Genomic DNA, 18,638 nt, shown 5'->3' on the forward strand with positions numbered 1-18,638 from the left:
TTGCATTGAATGCAGTAAAGCACATGTACCAACCCGCACGCGGCAAAAACGCGAACAATACCGCGGTAAAACCGTGGCAAACCGCATGCGGTTTTCGGGTGCGGTTTGCCGTGTTTTTTTACCGCGGGTGCGGTAATCTTTCAATGGCTGCGGAATTTTCTTGAGAAAATTCCATTTTCCAGTGCGCACATAGCCTGAAGATTCCAGATCTGTAGATTTTTGCAGCGTCCGTGCAATAGTTATTGTGAGAGGTTTTCTTTAAGATTTAGGCTATGTGCGCACGTTGCGTTTTTTCTTGCGTTTCCGCTTTGAGCTGCAGCGTTTTAATGCAAAAATGCAGGCGTTTTGATTTCCAAGCAAATTCTATGGGAAATAGGCATATTCTGTGCGCACTACGCGTCCAAAAACGCAGCGTTTTTTTGTGACAAAAATTTGTCAAAATCTCCGCGCTTGAAGAAGCAACATGTCAATTGTTTTGTGCGATTTGGTAACATTGAAGTCAATGACAGTTGTGAAGACGCATCCAAAATCAAAAGTCAAGCGTTTTACATGCATTTTTGATGATGCAGAACGCATGCTTTTTTGTCAAAATTTAAGAATGCGTTTTTGGTATTATCGTGAGGTCAAGAGGTTTCCTTTTTCCCTCACATGCAGCCCGACTTTAAAAAAAGAGTCAAACAATAACATTAATTTATTTTTAACATAAATATTAAATCTCAATAATCGTTTTATGAAAATTATCATTATAGTGTATGATTTAAAGCATGATTTTTTTTAATTTTTTTTCCTAGTGTTTGAATGTTCAAACTTTATTTAGTAGTGTCTTTGTCTTGAAAACACACCCCATTTTAAGCACTGAAAAAGCATGAAAAACATGGTCAAAATGCGGCAAAAACTGAAGATAAACGCATGCATTTTTCCTGCATTGTTGTGGTCACAAAGAAATTTCACATTGACAAATTCTGCCAGAGGATGCGTTTATTTCTGCAAGGTACAGGACGCAACGTGCGCACATGGCCTTACTTCTGTGAAAGGTGTTTGCCCGACATTGCGCTATGAGCCAAATATCTATCATGGTGCAGAGAAAGGCGGCAATCGCTCTCCCCCTAGAAGTGGACTCCTGGGACAAACAGGGGACAAATGTGGAGTGGGAAAAATGTGTGATCAGTGTTGGACAGAAATAAAACCCATTTTAGTCTAGATTATTACTTATGTTGTGCTCTGATCTGGAAGAACAGGAATTGTGGGCACTTTGGGAATGTCACAGAATGGATTGATAAAGGTATAACTAGATTGTCCCCATTATTAGAGGAATGTGATATGTGCATTGTGTAATGTTCAGCAGAGATTTGGGTAACAGAAGAATGACTTTCACTATCTGCAATTATTATTTTACTCAATAAAGGATGAAAATAAATGGTATTCACTGATAAAGGGGAGAAGAGATCAATAGAGAATTAATCAATAGATGTAAGGGGAAGAAAATAAAGAGATGTCACAATTTTATCGTAGACACACGGCTCCGCTCCGTACACCTCGTACACACACGGCTCTGTTCTGTACACCTCGTACACACACGGCTCTGCTCCGTACACCTCGTACACACACGGCTCCGCTCCGTACACCTCGTAGACACATGGCTCCGCTCCGTACACCTCGTAGACACACGGCTCTGCTCTGTACACCTCGTACACACACGGCTCTGTTCTGTACACCTCGTACACACACGGCTCTGCTCCGTACACCTCGTACACACACGGCTCCGCTCCGTACACCTCGTAGACACATGGCTCCGCTCCGTACACCTCGTACACACACGGCTCTGCTCCGTACACCTCGTACACACACGGCTCTGCTCCGTACACCTCGTACACACACGGCTCCGCTCCGTACACCTCGTACACACACGGCTCCGCTCCGTACACCTCGTACACACGCGGCTATGCTCCGTACACCTCGTATACATATGGCTCTGCACTGTATACCTCATACACACACGGCTCTCCTCCGTACACCTCGTATATACACACGGCTCCGCTACATACACCTCGTACACACACGGCTCCACTCTGTACACCTCGTACACACACGGCTCTGCTCTGTACACCTCGTACACACACAGCTCTGCTACATCCACACTGTAAACCCCTCCTGACCCCACACATAAACTTCCCCTCATCCAGCACCATGACAACCAGCACAGCAGAGCCCTGCATACACTGAGGAGCTGATCATGTGACCCCTGACTCCTCCCCTCCATGTGACATCATCACAGGTCCTGGAAGCACAGAGCAGCCATATATCTAGTGTGCGGCTCTGCAGGTGGAGGTAGGTGCAGGGTATTATATATCTAGTGTGCGGCTCTGCAGGTGGAGGTAGGTGCAGGGTATTATATATCTAGTGTGCGGCTCTGCAGGTGGAGGTAGGTGCAGGGTATTATATATCTAGTGTGCGGCTCTGCAGGTGGAGGTAGGTGCAGGGTATTATATATCTAGTGTGCGGCTCTGCAGGTGGAGGTAGGTGCAGGGTATTATATATCTAGTGTGCGGCTCTGCAGGTGGAGGTAGGTGCAGGGTATTATATATCTAGTGTGCGGCTCTGCAGGTGGAGGTAGGTGCAGGGTATTATATATCTAGTGTGCGGCTCTGCAGGTGGAGGTAGGTGCAGGGTATTATATATCTAGTGTGCGGCTCTGCAGGTGGAGGTAGGTGCAGGGTATTATATATCTAGTGTGCGGCTCTGCAGGTGGAGGTAGGTGCAGGGTATTATATATCTAGTGTGCGGCTCTGCAGGTGGAGGTAGGTGCAGGGTATTATATATCTAGTGTGCGGCTCTGCAGGTGGAGGTAGGTGCAGGGTATTATATATCTAGTGTGCGGCTCTGCAGGTGGAGGTAGGTGCAGGGTATTATATATCTAGTGTGCGGCTCTGCAGGTGGAGGTAGGTGCAGGATATTATATATCTAGTGTGCGGCTCTGCAGGTGGAGGTAGGTGCAGGGTATTATATATCTAGTGTGCGGCTCTGCAGGTGGAGGTAGGTGCAGGGTATTATATATCTAGTGTGCGGCTCTGCAGGTGGAGGTAGGTGCAGGGTATTATATATCTAGTGTCCGGCTCTGCAGGTGGAGGTAGGTGCAGGTTATTATATATCTAGTGTGCGGCTCTGCAGGTGGAGGTAGGTGCAGGGTATTATATATCTAGTGTGCGGCTCTGCAGGTGGAGGTAGGTGCAGGGTATTATATAACTAGTGTGCGGCTCTGCAGGTGGAGGTAGGTGCAGGGTATTATATATCTAGTGTGCGGCTCTGCAGGAGGAGGTAGGTGCAGGGTATTATATATCTAGTGTGCGGCTCTGCAAGTGGAGGTAGGTGCAGGGTATTATATATCTAGTGTGCAGCTCTGCAGGTGGAGGTAGGTGCAGGTTATTATATATCTAGTGTGCGGCTCTGCAGGTGGAGGTAGGTGCAGGGTATTATATATCTGGTGTGTGGCTCTGCAGGTGGAGGTAGGTGCAGGGTATTATATATCTAGTGTGTGGCTCTGCAGGTGGAGGTAGGTGCAGGGTATTATATATCTAGTGTGCGGCTCTGCAGGTGGAGGTAGGTGCAGGGTATTATATATCTGTGTGCGGCTCTGCAGGAGGAGGTAGGTGCAGGTTATTATATATCTAGTGTGCGGCTCTGCAGGTGGAGGTAGGTGCAGGGTATTATATATCTAGTGTGCGGCTCTGCAGGAGGAGGTAGGTGCAGGGTATTATATATCTAGTGTGCGGCTCTGCAGGTGGAGGTAGGTGCAGGGTATTATATATCTAGTGTGCGGCTCTGCAGGTGGAGGTAGGTGCAGGGTATTATATATCTGGTGTGCGGCTCTGCAGGTGGAGGTAGGTGCAGGGTATTATATATCTAGTGTGCGGCTCTGCAGGTGGAGGTAGGTGCAGGGTATTATATATCTAGTGTGCGGCTCTGCAGGTGGAGGTAGGTGCAGGGTATTATATATCTAGTGTGCGGCTCTGCAGGTGGAGGTAGGTGCAGGGTATTATATATCTAGTGTGCGGCTCTGCAGGTGGAGGTAGGTGCAGGGTATTATATATCTAGTATGCGGCTCTGCAGGTGGAGGTAGGTGCAGGTTATTATATATCTAGTGTGCGGCTCTGCAGGTGGAGGTAGGTGCAGGTTATTATATATCTAGTGTGCGGCTCTGCAGGTGGAGGTAGGTGCAGGGTATTATATATCTAGTGTGCGGCTCTGCAGGTGGAGGTAGGTGCAGGGTATTATATATCTAGTGTGCGGCTCTGCAGGTGGAGGTAGGTGCAGGGTATTATATATCTAGTGTGCGGCTCTGCAGGTGGAGGTAGGTGCAGGGTATTATATATCTAGTGTGCGGCTCTGCAGGTGGAGGTAGGTGCAGGGTATTATATATCTAGTGTGCGGCTCTGCAGGTGGAGGTAGGTGCAGGGTATTATATATCTAGTGTGCGGCTCTGCAGGTGCAGGGTATTATATATCTAGTGTGCGGCTCTGCAGGTGGAGGTAGGTGCAGGGTATTATATATCTAGTGTGCGGCTCTGCAGGTGGAGGTAGGTGCAGGGTATTATATATCTAGTGTGCGGCTCTGCAGGTGGAGGTAGGTGCAGGGTATTATATATCTAGTGTGCGGCTCTGCAGGTGGAGGTAGGTGCAGGGTATTATATATCTAGTGTGCGGCTCTGCAGGTGGAGGTAGGTGCAGGGTATTATATATCTAGTGTGCGGCTCTGCAGGTGGAGGTAGGTGCAGGGTATTATATATCTAGTGTGCGGCTCTGCAGGTGGAGGTAGGTGCAGGGTATTATATATCTAGTGTGCGGCTCTGCAGGTGGAGGTAGATGCAGGGTATTATATATCTAGTGTGCGGCTCTGCAGGTGGAGGTAGGTGCAGGGTATTATATATCTAGTGTGCGGCTCTGCAGGTGGAGGTAGGTGCAGGGTATTATATATCTGGTGTGCGGCTCTGCAGGTGGAGGTAGGTGCAGGGTATTATATATCTAGTGTGCGGCTCTGCAGGTGGAGGTAGGTGCAGGGTATTATATATCTGGTGTGCGGCTCTGCAGGTGGAGGTAGGTGCAGGTTATTATATATCTAGTGTGCGGCTCTGCAGGTGGAGGTAGGTGCAGGGTATTGTATATCTAGTGTGCGGCTCTGCAGGTGGAGGTAGGTGCAGGGTATTATATATCTAGTGTGCGGCTCTGCAGGTGGAGGTAGGTGCAGGGTATTATATATCTAGTGTGCGGCTCTGCAGGTGGAGGTAGGTGCAGGGTATTATATATCTAGTGTGCGGCTCTGCAGGTGGAGGTAGGTGCAGGGTATTATATATCTAGTGTGCGGCTCTGCAGGTGGAGGTAGGTGCAGGGTATTATATATCTGGTGTGCGGCTCTGCAGGAGGAGGTAGGTGCAGGGTATTATATATCTAGTGTGCGGCTCTGCAGGTGGAGGTAGGTGCAGGGTATTATATATCTGGTGTGCGGCTCTGCAGGTGGAGGTAGGTGCAGGGTATTATATATCTGGTGTGCGGCTCTGCAGGTGGAGGTAGGTGCAGGGTATTATATATCTAGTGTGCGGCTCTGCAGGAGGAGGTAGGTGCAGGGTATTATATATCTAGTGTGCGGCTCTGCAGGTGGAGGTAGGTGCAGGGTATTATATATCTAGTGTGCGGCTCTGCAGGTGGAGGTAGGTGCAGGGTATTATATATCTAGTGTGCGGCTCTGCAGGTGGAGGTAGGTGCAGGGTATTATATATCTAGTGTGCGGCTCTGCAGGTGGAGGTAGGTGCAGGGTATTATATATCTAGTGTGCGGCTCTGCAGGTGGAGGTAGGTGCAGGGTATTATATATCTAGTGTGCGGCTCTGCAGGTGGAGGTAGGTGCAGGGTATTATATATCTAGTGTGCGGCTCTGCAGGTGGAGGTAGGTGCAGGTATTATATATCTAGTGTGCGGCTCTGCAGGTGGAGGTAGGTGCAGGGTATTATATATCTAGTGTGCGGCTCTGCAGGTGGAGGTAGGTGCAGGGTATTATATATCTAGTGTGCGGCTCTGCAGGTGGAGGTAGGTGCATGGTATTATATATCTAGTGTGCGGCTCTGCAGGTGGAGGTAGGTGCAGGGTATTATATATCTAGTGTGCGGCTCTGCAGGTGGAGGTAGGTGCAGGGTATTATATATCTAGTGTGCGGCTCTGCAGGTGGAGGTAGGTGCAGGGTATTATATATCTAGTGTGCGGCTCTGCAGGTGGAGGTAGGTGCAGGGTATTATATATCTAGTGTGCGGCTCTGCAGGAGGAGGTAGATGCAGGGTATTATATATCTAGTGTGTGGCTCTGCAGGTGGAGGTAGGTGCAGGTTATTATATATCTAGTGTGCGGCTCTGCAGGTGGAGGTAGGTGCAGGTTATTATATATCTAGTGTGCGGCTCTGCAGGTGGAGGTAGGTGCAGGGTATTATATATCTAGTGTGCGGCTCTGCAGGTGGAGGTAGGTGCAGGGTATTATATATCTAGTGTGCGGCTCTGCAGGAGGAGGTAGGTGCAGGGTATTATATATCTAGTGTGCGGCTCTGCAGGTGGAGGTAGGTGCAGGGTATTATATATCTAGTGTGCGGCTCTGCAGGTGGAGGTAGGTGCAGGTTATTATATATCTAGTGTGCGGCTCTGCAGGTGGAGGTAGGTGCAGGTTATTATATATCTAGTGTGCGGCTCTGCAGGTGGAGGTAGGTGCAGGGTATTATATATCTAGTGTGCGGCTCTGCAGGTGGAGGTAGGTGCAGGGTATTATATATCTAGTGTGCGGCTCTGCAGGAGGAGGTAGGTGCAGGGTCTCTGTTATTTTGGGGTCATCATTATCATTAACCCCTTCATTTCGCAACTATTTTCAACTTTAACCAGTTCAGGACCAATTTCCCGCTATTCCTGACCGGCTCATTTACATTCAGTTTAACCCCTTAAGGACGGAGCCAGTTTTGCACTTCATGACTTGGCCATTTTTTGCAATTCTGACCAGTGTCACTTTGACAGGATTCGAGAGGTAACGCCAAAAAGTGGACCCCGCGGTTTATTACCCACTTTCTCATGAGCGCGGTGATTCCCACATGTGGTCAGAAATCTCTGTTTGGACAAATGGGAGGAGCCGGAACAGAAGGAGCAATATGTGAATCTTGGAACACAAATTTGTCTGAAATGGATTGCGGGCACCATGTAGCATTTGTAGGGCCACTAAGGTATCTAAACAGCAGAAACCCCCCACAAGTGACCCCATTTTGGATACTAGACCCCTCAAGGATTTTATATAGATGTTTGGTGAGCACCTGGAACCCTGGGAGGCTTCACTGAGAATTTTATAATATTGAGCTGTGAAAATAAAAAAAATAAATTTTTACCACACAATTGTTACTTCAACCAGATAGCTTTTATTCATAAAGATAACAGGAGAAACTGCACAATACATTTTATGGTGCATTTTTTTCCTGAGTACACAGATACCTCATATGTGGTGGAAATCAACTGTTTGGGCGCACGGTAGGGCTCGAAAGGGAAGGAGCGCCATTTGACTGTAAAATTAGCAGGAATTATTAGCGAATGCCTTGTCGTGTTTAGAGAGCCCCTAAGGTACCTAAACAGTGAAGCTCCCCCACAAGTGATCCTATTTTGGAAACTAGACCCCTCAAGGATTTTATCCAGAGGTATATTGAGCATTTTTAACCCACAGGTACTTCACAGAACTTGATAACCTTAGGTCGTTGTATTGAAAATCTTCATTTTTTTTAACAAAAATGTTGCTTTAGCACCAAATTTCTCACTTTTTCAAGAGGAAACACCAAAAAGTGCACACCACAGTTTAACAAAATTTGTATGAGCTCATTGGGGTGCCACATGTTGCCAAAAACCTCTGTTTGGACATACGGGGGGCTCAGAACGGATGGAGCCCCATGTGAATTTTGGAAACGTTGAAATAAATGGCTGGCACCATGTCGCATTTGCAGGGCCCCTGAGGTACCAATACAGCAGAAACCCCCCACAAGTGACCCCATTTTGGACACTAGATCACTCAAAAAGTTTATTCACGGTTACAGTGAGCATTTTGACTCCACAGGTAGTTCACAGAAATGTTGCTGTAGTGACAAATGTCTCACTTTTAGGCTGTGTGCCCACAATCCGGCGATACTGCATCTAGCACTCAGTGTTAGCCTTTCTGCACATATGCCAGTGTTGTCAAAACGAGAATGCAGCTGCTCGTGCCCACGATCCACGTTCAGGCCACTGCGACTTTATTCTCCCTGCGAAGAACACTCTCATCTCCACAGCATAAATTCATAGCCTGCGTAAACCTCAGGAAGCCGCACCGCTGGGCAGTTTATGCTGCAGATAAAAGAAGTACAATGGGCAGGAGATCTCTAAACATCCCACTACTGCGCTTGTACTGCACAACATCACAGTCAAAACACTTTGCGTCCAAACCACTGCAAATCCTGATTGTGGGCACACAGCCTAATAAGCTAGGATGGATGGATAGATGGCTGGATAAATAGATGTAAAGCACATATATAATATCCCACCCCCCTGCATATTCTAAGCTGGCACCATTTAGTAACTTTCATGTGGCACTAAAGGGTGTTTAGCCTTGTATTTAGCGCCCCCCCCCCCCAAAAAAAAATTAAATAAATGTCCCGGAGTTCAGTCACATTCCTCCAGTAGTCCTTCTCCAGGGAATTCTGGGTTTCTCACAGTCTTTCTGGGGTGCTGGCCGCAGCCTCAGCGTCTCCCTCAGAGGTTCAATCTTGTTTCTTCTCTCTTGTAAAGGTACCGTCACACATAACGAGATCGCAGCTGAGTCACGGTTTCTGTGACGCAGTAGCGATCCCGTTAGCGATCTTGTTATGTGTGACACCTACCAGCGATCAGGCCCCTGCTGTGAGATCTCTAGTCGTTGCCGAATGGTCCAGGCCATTTTCTTCAAAGGCAATGTCCTGCTGGGCAGGACACATCGCTGTGTTTGACACTGTGTGACAGGGTCACAGTGACTGCTGAGATCGCTATACAGGTCGCTACTGCGACCTGTATTGTTCTGCATCGCTGGTAAGATCTGACTGTGTGACATCTCACCTGCGACCTCCCAGCGACTTACCTGCAATCCCTATCAGGTCGCATCGTTTTCGGGATCGCAGATAAGTCGTTGTGTGTGACTGGGCCTTAAGTCTCACCCAGAATCACTAATCTCTCAGGTAAACAGAGAGTTTAGGTGGATTCCAGGCCCCCTCCCCCAGACCTAGGCACAGGAGCACTTCAAGGGGATATAACCTGACTTAACAGGACACACAATATATCGAATAGACAGACCACCACGCCCAAAACATGAGCACACACAAAATGGTAGATAACCCACAATATCACACCATGATATCCCCCAAATTGGATTTCCAGCAAAGGTAAAATGGACAGCTGTGGTCTGGTATTCTCAGGGTGGAAAGAACCATGGTTATTTGGCCCTTACCAGCCTAAAAATAGCAGGCCACAGCCATCCAGAAGTGGCGCATCCATTAGATACGCAAATCCTGGCGCTTCGCCCCAGCTCTTTGCATTGCCCTGGTGCGGTGGCAAATGGGGAAATAAATGGGGTTGTTTTGGGTTAGGGTTAATGATGTCACGGCGTCTATCAGATACCGGATAGCACTAACCTAGTTAGTAATAAAAAAAGACAAAAAAAAATTATTTGAAAAAACACTCCACAACACATTCCCTCTTTCACCAATTTATTAAAAAGAAAAAAAATCCGGTCTGCCATAATCCATTTTGGAGGTTATACGACAACTTTGGACCTTCCAGAATATGGGTGGCACACTTTGAGAACGCATTTCCCATTTTCTGAAAGTGCAAACCCACCTTGTGAGGAGTGTGGGTGCAGTGATACTGCACTCACACTCCCCGGGTCCACAGCATGGTAGTGTGAGCTGCAGTAAGCTCAGTGTCACTACTAGCTGGGTGCTATCTGAGAGCCACTCTGCACATGTGGCCAGGATCTTCTGAGAAGGAAGATGAGGGATCGTCACTGCAGGAGGTAACAGGAGACTGGGGATTGACAGGGTGACCTGGCTGGACCTGAGAACTTTGAGGAGGAGGATGAGCGAAGCGTGTGCGCCGGCCATTTTAGATGATCAGGTGGGGCATGCGACTGGGGGGGCACTTTGGCCACATCGGGGGACCGGGGTAGGCAACTTATCTCCCATCTGACATGATTGATCATGCGAAGTGGGAGATAAATCATTTTTTTTTCTGCCCGAATCATGATCTCCAGGGTCTGAGCTACCCTTGGTAGCTGAAACCACAGAAATTATCCGATGCTGGGGGGCGGTATACACTTGATTTCTTTATTGCTTTCCGGCAGCAGCGGGAGGGGATTAAGACTATGACCGCTAGGAGATAATTTTACTGCCCACGGTTAAAGTCTACAAGCTCCGAAACCAGTTTAGAATACATTTTGTAATGGGGTTAATTTTCACTATTTTGCTGCATTCATACAAGAAACAGGTGGTAAATTGTGCGCGTCAGCGAGTGCACAGATCCGTACGCCATGTGTGGGCCCCTCTTCTTCCGTTAGAAACAAGAAAACATCGAATCCTAATCCCATTGCCCTGTTCTTAACCGAAAAACTGGGAAATTATTTGTTTTTGCACTTTTATATCTTCCTACTCTTATTCCGGGAGCAATTACTCTTTTTTTTTTTCGCTCACATTGCCGTATGAAGGATTGTTTTTTTTTATAAACATAATGTACTACTTTTACAGTTGTACTACTTACATAGCACATTTCATGTTGAATATTTTTAGTACCCAAATGATATCTCACCTCCCTTATCGCCATTAATTTTACATATCGGCTCATCTCCTTCCCATTCAGGTCATTATAATATCGGATCCTCTCAGTGATTTTATTCTGTTTAAGAAAACGTCCTGTCCAGGATGGATAATGACAGGGACAAGATGGCGGAGAGGATATTACACCTCACCCTAGAGATCCTCTTCCGGCTTACTGGAGAGGTGAGAGATTCTGATGACGTCACATTACATCATTCTTATCTATGGGAATAACAGATGGACAGAACTGGAGAGGTGAGGACTCTGGAAATGTCTGGAGTGAGATTTATTACTGTGTCTCTCCATAACCAGGATTACACAGTAGTGAAGAAGACCTCTAGTGAGCGCTGTCAGGCCCCTGTGTCTGAGGGATGGGGAAGACCCCTGAGCCCAATCACGGGGCCTCCACCTCACCCCCCGATACATGAGGACATCAATGACCAGAAGATCCTAGAACTCACCTACAAGATGATTGAGCTGCTGACTGGAGAGGTGACACTGCTGGGAATGCTGGGACATTATACAGTAACGCTATGAAGGGATCGGGGGTGACGGTATCATTGTATGTGTCAGGTTCCTATAAGGTGTCAGGACGTCACCGTCTATTTCTCCATGGAGGAGTGGGAGTATTTAGAAGGACACAAAGATCTGTACAAGGACGTCATGATGGAGGTTCCCCAGCCCCTCACATCACCAGGTAATAGAGAGGACTAAATACACACGGCCTATAATTATCTGTACGTAAGGAATAAATTCAGTCCCTGTATGTGTCTCCTCCAGTTCTATCCAGTAAGAGGACAACACCAGAGAGATGTCTCCGTCCTCTTCTCCCACAGGACTGTAAACAAGAAGCTCCCAATGTTCCTCAGGATCATCAGGTAGATGGAGAGAAGGTGCCATGAAATCTCCCTATGATGTGTAGACGGCTGTGAAGGTCTTGTGCTCAGTCTTGTTTTATCCTCCAGTATTATATGTGTTATACTTGTGTAATGAGAGCGGTGGAGATGGCAGGATTAGAGCTGACCATAGATGGGACTTCTCCATCTGTCTGTGACTTTTACAATATTTGTTTCAGGGGGAAGATCTGACCCATATTAATACTACAGAGACATATGTGAGGGGTGATGAGCGGAGTAAAGAGGAGATTCTTACAGATAACCGCCCAGGTGAGTAGTGACCACTAAATGCAGAGAAGTCACAGATTCTTCTCAGTCACCGGCTGTGGCTGCTTTATCAGGGTTGTAGTCCGGCCATATCAAATGGTCACCATTCTGCTGCTAGACCACCACATGGTCCTCACCCAAAACTGTCCCCTTTATTTTGGGCATTGGACGCCGTTGTCTTGGAGTGAGATCTGTATCAGTCAGATCTTACAGGTAGGATCTATCCTATCCTCTGAAATTAGAAAATGTTGACCCTTAGCTGCCCAGATCTCTAATCTGCAGAGCCAAATGACAGCGTACGTAGAATGTGCAGACAACTTAGAAAATCATGGGAAGAAGAATCTAATCTGTATGGTGGACCCCTAAGAGAAAGCGGAGGGTAATGATGCTGGTGACCTCCTAGATTCTTAGTTTGGTGCCGTGTTCTCCAGGTGAATAAAGATTGATTGCTCTCAGTGGGAGAAATAAAATAATAATCTTGTAGTTGATGAAGAGACCTCAGTAGTCTGGAAAGCTTGCTTTGTAACATGATTTATTTTATTTTTGTTCGCCATTTATAAGTATCATATCTACAAGATTTTTATTGTTTCTCCCACTGAGAGCGATGAATCCATCTTCCTAGAATCTCGGCATCTTATTGATGGATCTTCCTTCTCCTTCATTCTGATGAATGTGCTGATAGGGGTGTTTATATCCAAAGTTGGGCACAGGGTAACTGTAACATATGAGTTGGGTTAGATTTATCCCACAGTGGGTACATGGAGGCCGGGCAGCCCACCCACAGGATTCCCAAAATGTAATTAGGAAATAAATGGTAGTAGTTAACACACAGTTCTGATATTTTTACCTTCAAGACCCTGCAAGATATTTTCTCTGAATTCTACAAATGTCCATTATATAAGAACTTGTACTGGAGCCGTCCATTGTGGAGTCCGAGAGGCAGAAAATAAATGTCAAATATTTCTTCAGGAAACTCATCTGACAGAAGATATTGGCCCCTACAATAGTTTGGATTGCCGAGAGCCCCCGAGCCACATACTGTAATTACTCCAGATGTGGCACCTCTAGTTACTAAATCATTGACGGTGAAGGCTGTCGGGTGGAGGGCGGTCATTTTAGTAGATGTGTTATTGTCTATAGTCACAGTTTTCTCTATAGTCGTTAGTACCAAAGCCGCTTTTATTTCATGGCTTTCCACTGCAGCGTTTTCTGCTCCTATCCAGGCCCCATTTCTCCAATCTGACATCTGTCACTTTACATGATAACATCTTTGTAATGCTGAATCTGATCCCAGTGTTTCTGAGATTTTTTCTGTGGCATATTCTACTTTATCTTAGCTGTAATGTTAGGTTGATTTGTTTTCCATTTATTAAAACAAAAAACAAAAATAACCCTGAAATTCACCAAGAATGCAAAAGAATTAGAAGTGATCAAACATTGAATTTGATGCTCTTTAAACAAATAGTGATACCACAACATATAGTCAGTAAATAGCATTTACCGTATTCTGCTTTAGTGTAAATGACTATTTTGATTCTACAGAAGCCATATCTCTATTTATAATCAAGAGTCTTTCAGCTACAACCGTTGTGGAAACTTCCATTTTTGCACTGATGGAGAAGCAGTTTGGAATAATTTTGGCCTACAAAATATGATTTGGTGGCTTATTATTCCAATATACAGGAGGCAAAATGAACATAGAGGGTTGAACGTCATGGACTACTGGTTCCTGCTCTGAGGTCTACTGTTAGGGGTACTTTGCACGCTGCAACATCGCTAGCCGATGATAGCGATGCCGAGTGCGATAGCACCCGCCCCGGTCACACATGCGATATCTTGTGATAGCTGCTGTAGCGAACATTATCGCTACGGCAGCTTCACACGCCATTACCTGCCCTGCGACGTCGCTCTGGCCGTCGACCCGCCTGCTTGCTAAGAGGGCGGGTCGTGCGGCGTCACAGCAACGTCACACAGCAGGCGGCCAATAGAAGCGGAGGGGCGGAGATAAGCGGGACGTAAACATCGCACCCACCTCCTTCCTTCCGCATAGCCGGTGGAGGTAGGTAAGGAGATGTTCCTCGCTCCGGCGGCTTCACACACAGCGATGTGTGCTTTCGCAGGAACGAGGAACATACATACAATCTCCTATTGGTACGACATTATGAAAATGACCGACGCTACACAGATCACCGTTTTTCGATGCTTTTACGATCCTTCATCGGCGCATCTAGGCTTTACACGTTGCAACGTCGTTACCGGCGCCGAATGTGCGTCACTTTCGATGTGACCCCGACGATATCGCAGTAGCGATGTCGCAGCGTGCAAAGTACCCCTTATGGTCAGCACACATGGCGAGTAATACGGAGCGTGTGGAATGCTATAAAAAATTGCATTCCACTAGGACCAATATTACTCTATAGGGCATCTCCCATAAGTTATTGTTTTCTGAGCCCTAATCGGAGCAAGAAAAGAGTCGCAGCATGCTGAGGGTGGAATGCAATCTTGTTTCACTAACACCCATTCAAGTCTATAAGGCGAGAAAAACATCGCATTGCTCTCGCTTTACACCGGTGTAACGCGAGAGCAGTGCGATTCTCGCATTAGCCAGCAACGGAGGAGATAGTGAGATAAATCCCTCCCCTCCGCAGCTGTGGTCTGATCGGAGCACAGTCACATGACATTCCTGCGAGCATGAACTGAGTGTCATGCGAGCACTCGCAGTAATCCCTGTGTGGCCTCAGCCTCAGATTGTAAACGTTTTTTGTTTTATTAAATAATCACAATTTATAGAACTTGAAATTTGATTAGCTATGTTATACTTGCTGGTGTTTGCGGGAGTGGACCCACTGGGTCACAGCACTGACTCATCCATGAGAGGCGTAAGTAAGCAACTAACTTGTCTTCAAGAGAGTCTCTAATGGTGAGAATAGGCTTGTGCTAGAAGATACCCACCTGGTGCTACTCCAGGGAGTCCCGTTATTGCAACAGCTGGCCCCAGGGGTCGGGGATAGGATACTGCAGGTCTAGCTGGCACAGCTGTTATAAATAGATGCAGTAGGTATGGTAGGTGCAGCTGGTATAGATAGATGCAGCAGGTCCGCCGGGCACAGTGGATACTAGGATACAGACATGTGTTCGCACACATAGCATAACACTCAGGAAATGAATCTAACAACTAGCAACATGTTGCCCAGGCACCTCCCATAGGGGGGAGGATGCCTTAACTACCTAGTGCCTCTCAGCCATAGGTTGAGAGGCACTTCCTGGTTAGGGCACGCTGACCTCTTAAGAATAGGTGTGAGTGCCCTAAGCACACTTCCAGGCCCTGGGAGATAGCAACAGGGACCGTGTACACTGAAGACACCGTTGGGTAGCCAGAAGGGTAAGTGTTCTGGAGTTCCTGCCGGGGAAAGGGTGCAGGACTGTGCGCGGGCGCCAGTAAAAGTGTTACAAGCTAATTTATAAATTATATCCTTAAATTTGAATATATTTTAAAAAATAATTTTTATTCTTGGCAGATGACTGTACCAGGAGATTAGAGGCACAACTGATATCTTCAATTTTAAAATCAGATAACTTTGAGATCACGCAAGATATAACTGAAGTGAATGCCACTATTGCAGATATACCATCGTCCCTTCACAGCAAAAATGTATCATCTGAGTCTATTAAACAAGTCATACCCTCTGATTCATCACAGACTATTAAGGAAAATAATTGTCACAAAAAATGCATTAAAGATGGAAGTGTTATTACAGGAAAGAAGCCATTTTCAACTTCAAAATATCGAAAAATCCCAAAAAATATTAACACAGGGGAGAAAAGATTTTTTTCAAAGTCTGTTAGTTACCAGAGAACTCACATGGGGGAGAAGCCTTTTTCGTGTTCAGAATGCGGGCAATATTTTGCACGCAATTCAAGTCTTGTTATACATCAGAGAATTCACACAGGGGAGAAACCATTTTCATCTTCAGAATGTGGGAAATGTTTTAACCACAAATCAAATTGTGTTACACATCAGAGAACTCACACAGGGCAGAAGCCATATTCATGTTCAGAATGTGGGAAATGTTTTAACCAAAAATCACATCTTGTTACACATCAGAGAACTCACACAGGGGAGAAGCCTTTTTCATGTACAGAATGTGGGAAATGTTTTGCAGATCAGTCCCATTTTGTTACACATCAGAGAACTCACACAGGGCAGAAGCCATATTCATGTTCAGAATGTGGGAAATGTTTTAACCAAAGATCACATCTTGTTAGACATCAGAAAACTCACACAGGGGAGAAGACTTTTTCATGTTCAGAATGTGGGAAATGTTTTAACCACGAAGGAAATCTTGTTACACATCAGAGAACTCATACAGGGGAAAAGCCTTTTTCATGTACAGAATGTGGGAAATGTTTTGCAGATCAGTCCCATTTTGTTACACATCAGAGAACTCACACAGGGCAGAAGCCATATTCATGTTCAGAATGTGGGACATTTTTTAACCAAAAATCACATCTTGTTAGACATCAGAAAACTCACACAGGGGAGAAGAAGTTTTCATGTTCAGAATGTGAGAAATGTTTTACCCGAAAATCAAATTTTGTTATACATCAGAGAACTCATACAGGGGAGAAGCCATATTCATGTTCAGAATGTGGGAAATGTTTTAACCACGAAGGAAATCTTGTTACACATTAGAGAACTCATACAGGGGAAAAGCCTTTTTCATGTTCAGAATGTGGGAAATGTTTTACCCGAAAATCAAATTTTGTTATACATCAGAGAACTCATACAGGGGAGAAGCCATATTCATGTTCAGAATGTGGGAAATGTTTTAACCACGAAGGAAATCTTGTTACACATCAGAGAACTCATACAGGGGAAAAGCCTTTTTCATGTTCAGAATGTGGGAAATGTTTTGCAGATCAGTCCCATTTTTTTACACACCAGAGAACTCACACAGGACAGAAGCCATACTTATGTTCAGAATGTGGCAAATGTTTTAACCAAAAATCAAATCTTGTTACACATCAGAGAACTCACACAGGGGAAAAGCCTTTTTCATGTTCAGAATGTGGGAAATGTTTTGCAGCTCAATCAAATCTTACTAAACACCAAAGAATTCACACAGGGGAGAAATCCTTGACATGTTTAGAATAAGGGAAATATTTTACACACAAATAGCATCTTTTAAAATTGACAAAGAAAGAAGGCATTATCATACCTAGAAGGTGAAAAATGTTTTACTTACTGTATATTATAAATTGTTGACCACTAAGAAAAACTCACACGGGGAGAAAATATAGATTTAACAAACTGAACAAATAAACACAAAAGAGACAGTCAAAGTAAAGGCAAGTAAGGAAAGAAGAAAGGGAAAGCATGTTAGAAGTTATATTAGAATTATAATATATACAGTTAGTAATAGACGTCTGTTTTCTAAAAATCTAATAAAAAGCAATATTCCATGTGCACAGAACATTTCACATTGTTATAATTTATACATTCATTAGTTACTTTCAGAGCACAATCTCCATGTCTGAACGATGTCTGTAACTTCTCTATACTACAATAATAAACATGTTCATATTACAAATTACTATTTCCATCTATGATCCATTCCTTCTTTGTGGGAACATCTGCTGTGATTGAGTTTTATAAAATGTCTTTTCGTTAAGTTTAGTAGTTTTTTTCCCATCATTGGGACCTGACTCCCTTCTGTATTCCCCAATAAACAGATTATAGGTTCTAAGGGGAGTTTGATTGTAAATTCTTACTAAATTGTCCCAATAACCTGACACCCAAAACATTTTTTCAATAAAGTCTGATTATCTAAACTAATGTTTTTGATTTATTTTTTTTCTCCATTTGCTTTAATAATAATAATAATAATAATAATAATAATAATAATAAAAAATAAAATGCCCCTTTCCATATTTCCCCAATCTGGAATGCTGGTGTAGGTTTATCTATACAGAGACGTCTTGTACAGAAATATTAGGGCTACAGCAACATCACATATGTTATACAGAAAAATAGCGCTGTCTCCATAGTTTTGTATACAATAACATAGATCAGACAAGCTCCTCATAGTTAGGCAGTTTCTATGTTACTCAGACGCTTTTTATATGAATAAGATCAGTGAGTCTCATTATACCGAGTAGAGAAGCTCCAGGGACAAAGACCCCGTCTCGTACTGACACGCTGGAAGCCCGAAGTCTCCAGCCCCGGGGCCCAGATTCTCTCATTTTTGGCTCCAGCGTTTCTTTTAGAATAAATCCCCTTCTCATACCGTCCTGTACTAATGACTTTGTTAATCACGTTTTGTCGGAGGGTCGTCTGAATCCATCTAAATGTTATCAATTTATGTGTAAGAAACAATAATCGTCCTACCGCAGTTTTCCCGCGTGTGTCCAGTGTCAGTTCTTCTATATTCCGTTATATAAAACCTTGGCGTCTCCAACCAAACCTGCTGAATAGGATTTTACAATTGTAATAACTTTACTCCAAATAAGTATTTATAATCCGCAGCCTGTGTATAAAGGTCCAGTCACACTAAGCAACTTACCAGCGATCCCAACAACGATAGGGATCGCTGGTAAGTTGCTA

At 45.0% G+C, this 18,638-nt stretch overlaps 1 pseudogene; it reads left to right on the forward strand.

Annotated features, from left to right (window-relative positions):
• Window positions 1-11,465: 11,465 nt before the first annotated feature.
• Window positions 11,466-17,823, forward strand: LOC142259209 (uncharacterized; annotated as a pseudogene).
• The last annotated feature ends 815 nt before the right edge of the window (window positions 17,824-18,638 follow it).

Source organism: Anomaloglossus baeobatrachus (assembly GCF_048569485.1).
Source record: "Anomaloglossus baeobatrachus isolate aAnoBae1 chromosome 5 unlocalized genomic scaffold, aAnoBae1.hap1 SUPER_5_unloc_30, whole genome shotgun sequence".
Classification (NCBI taxonomy): domain Eukaryota; kingdom Metazoa; phylum Chordata; class Amphibia; order Anura; family Aromobatidae; genus Anomaloglossus; species Anomaloglossus baeobatrachus.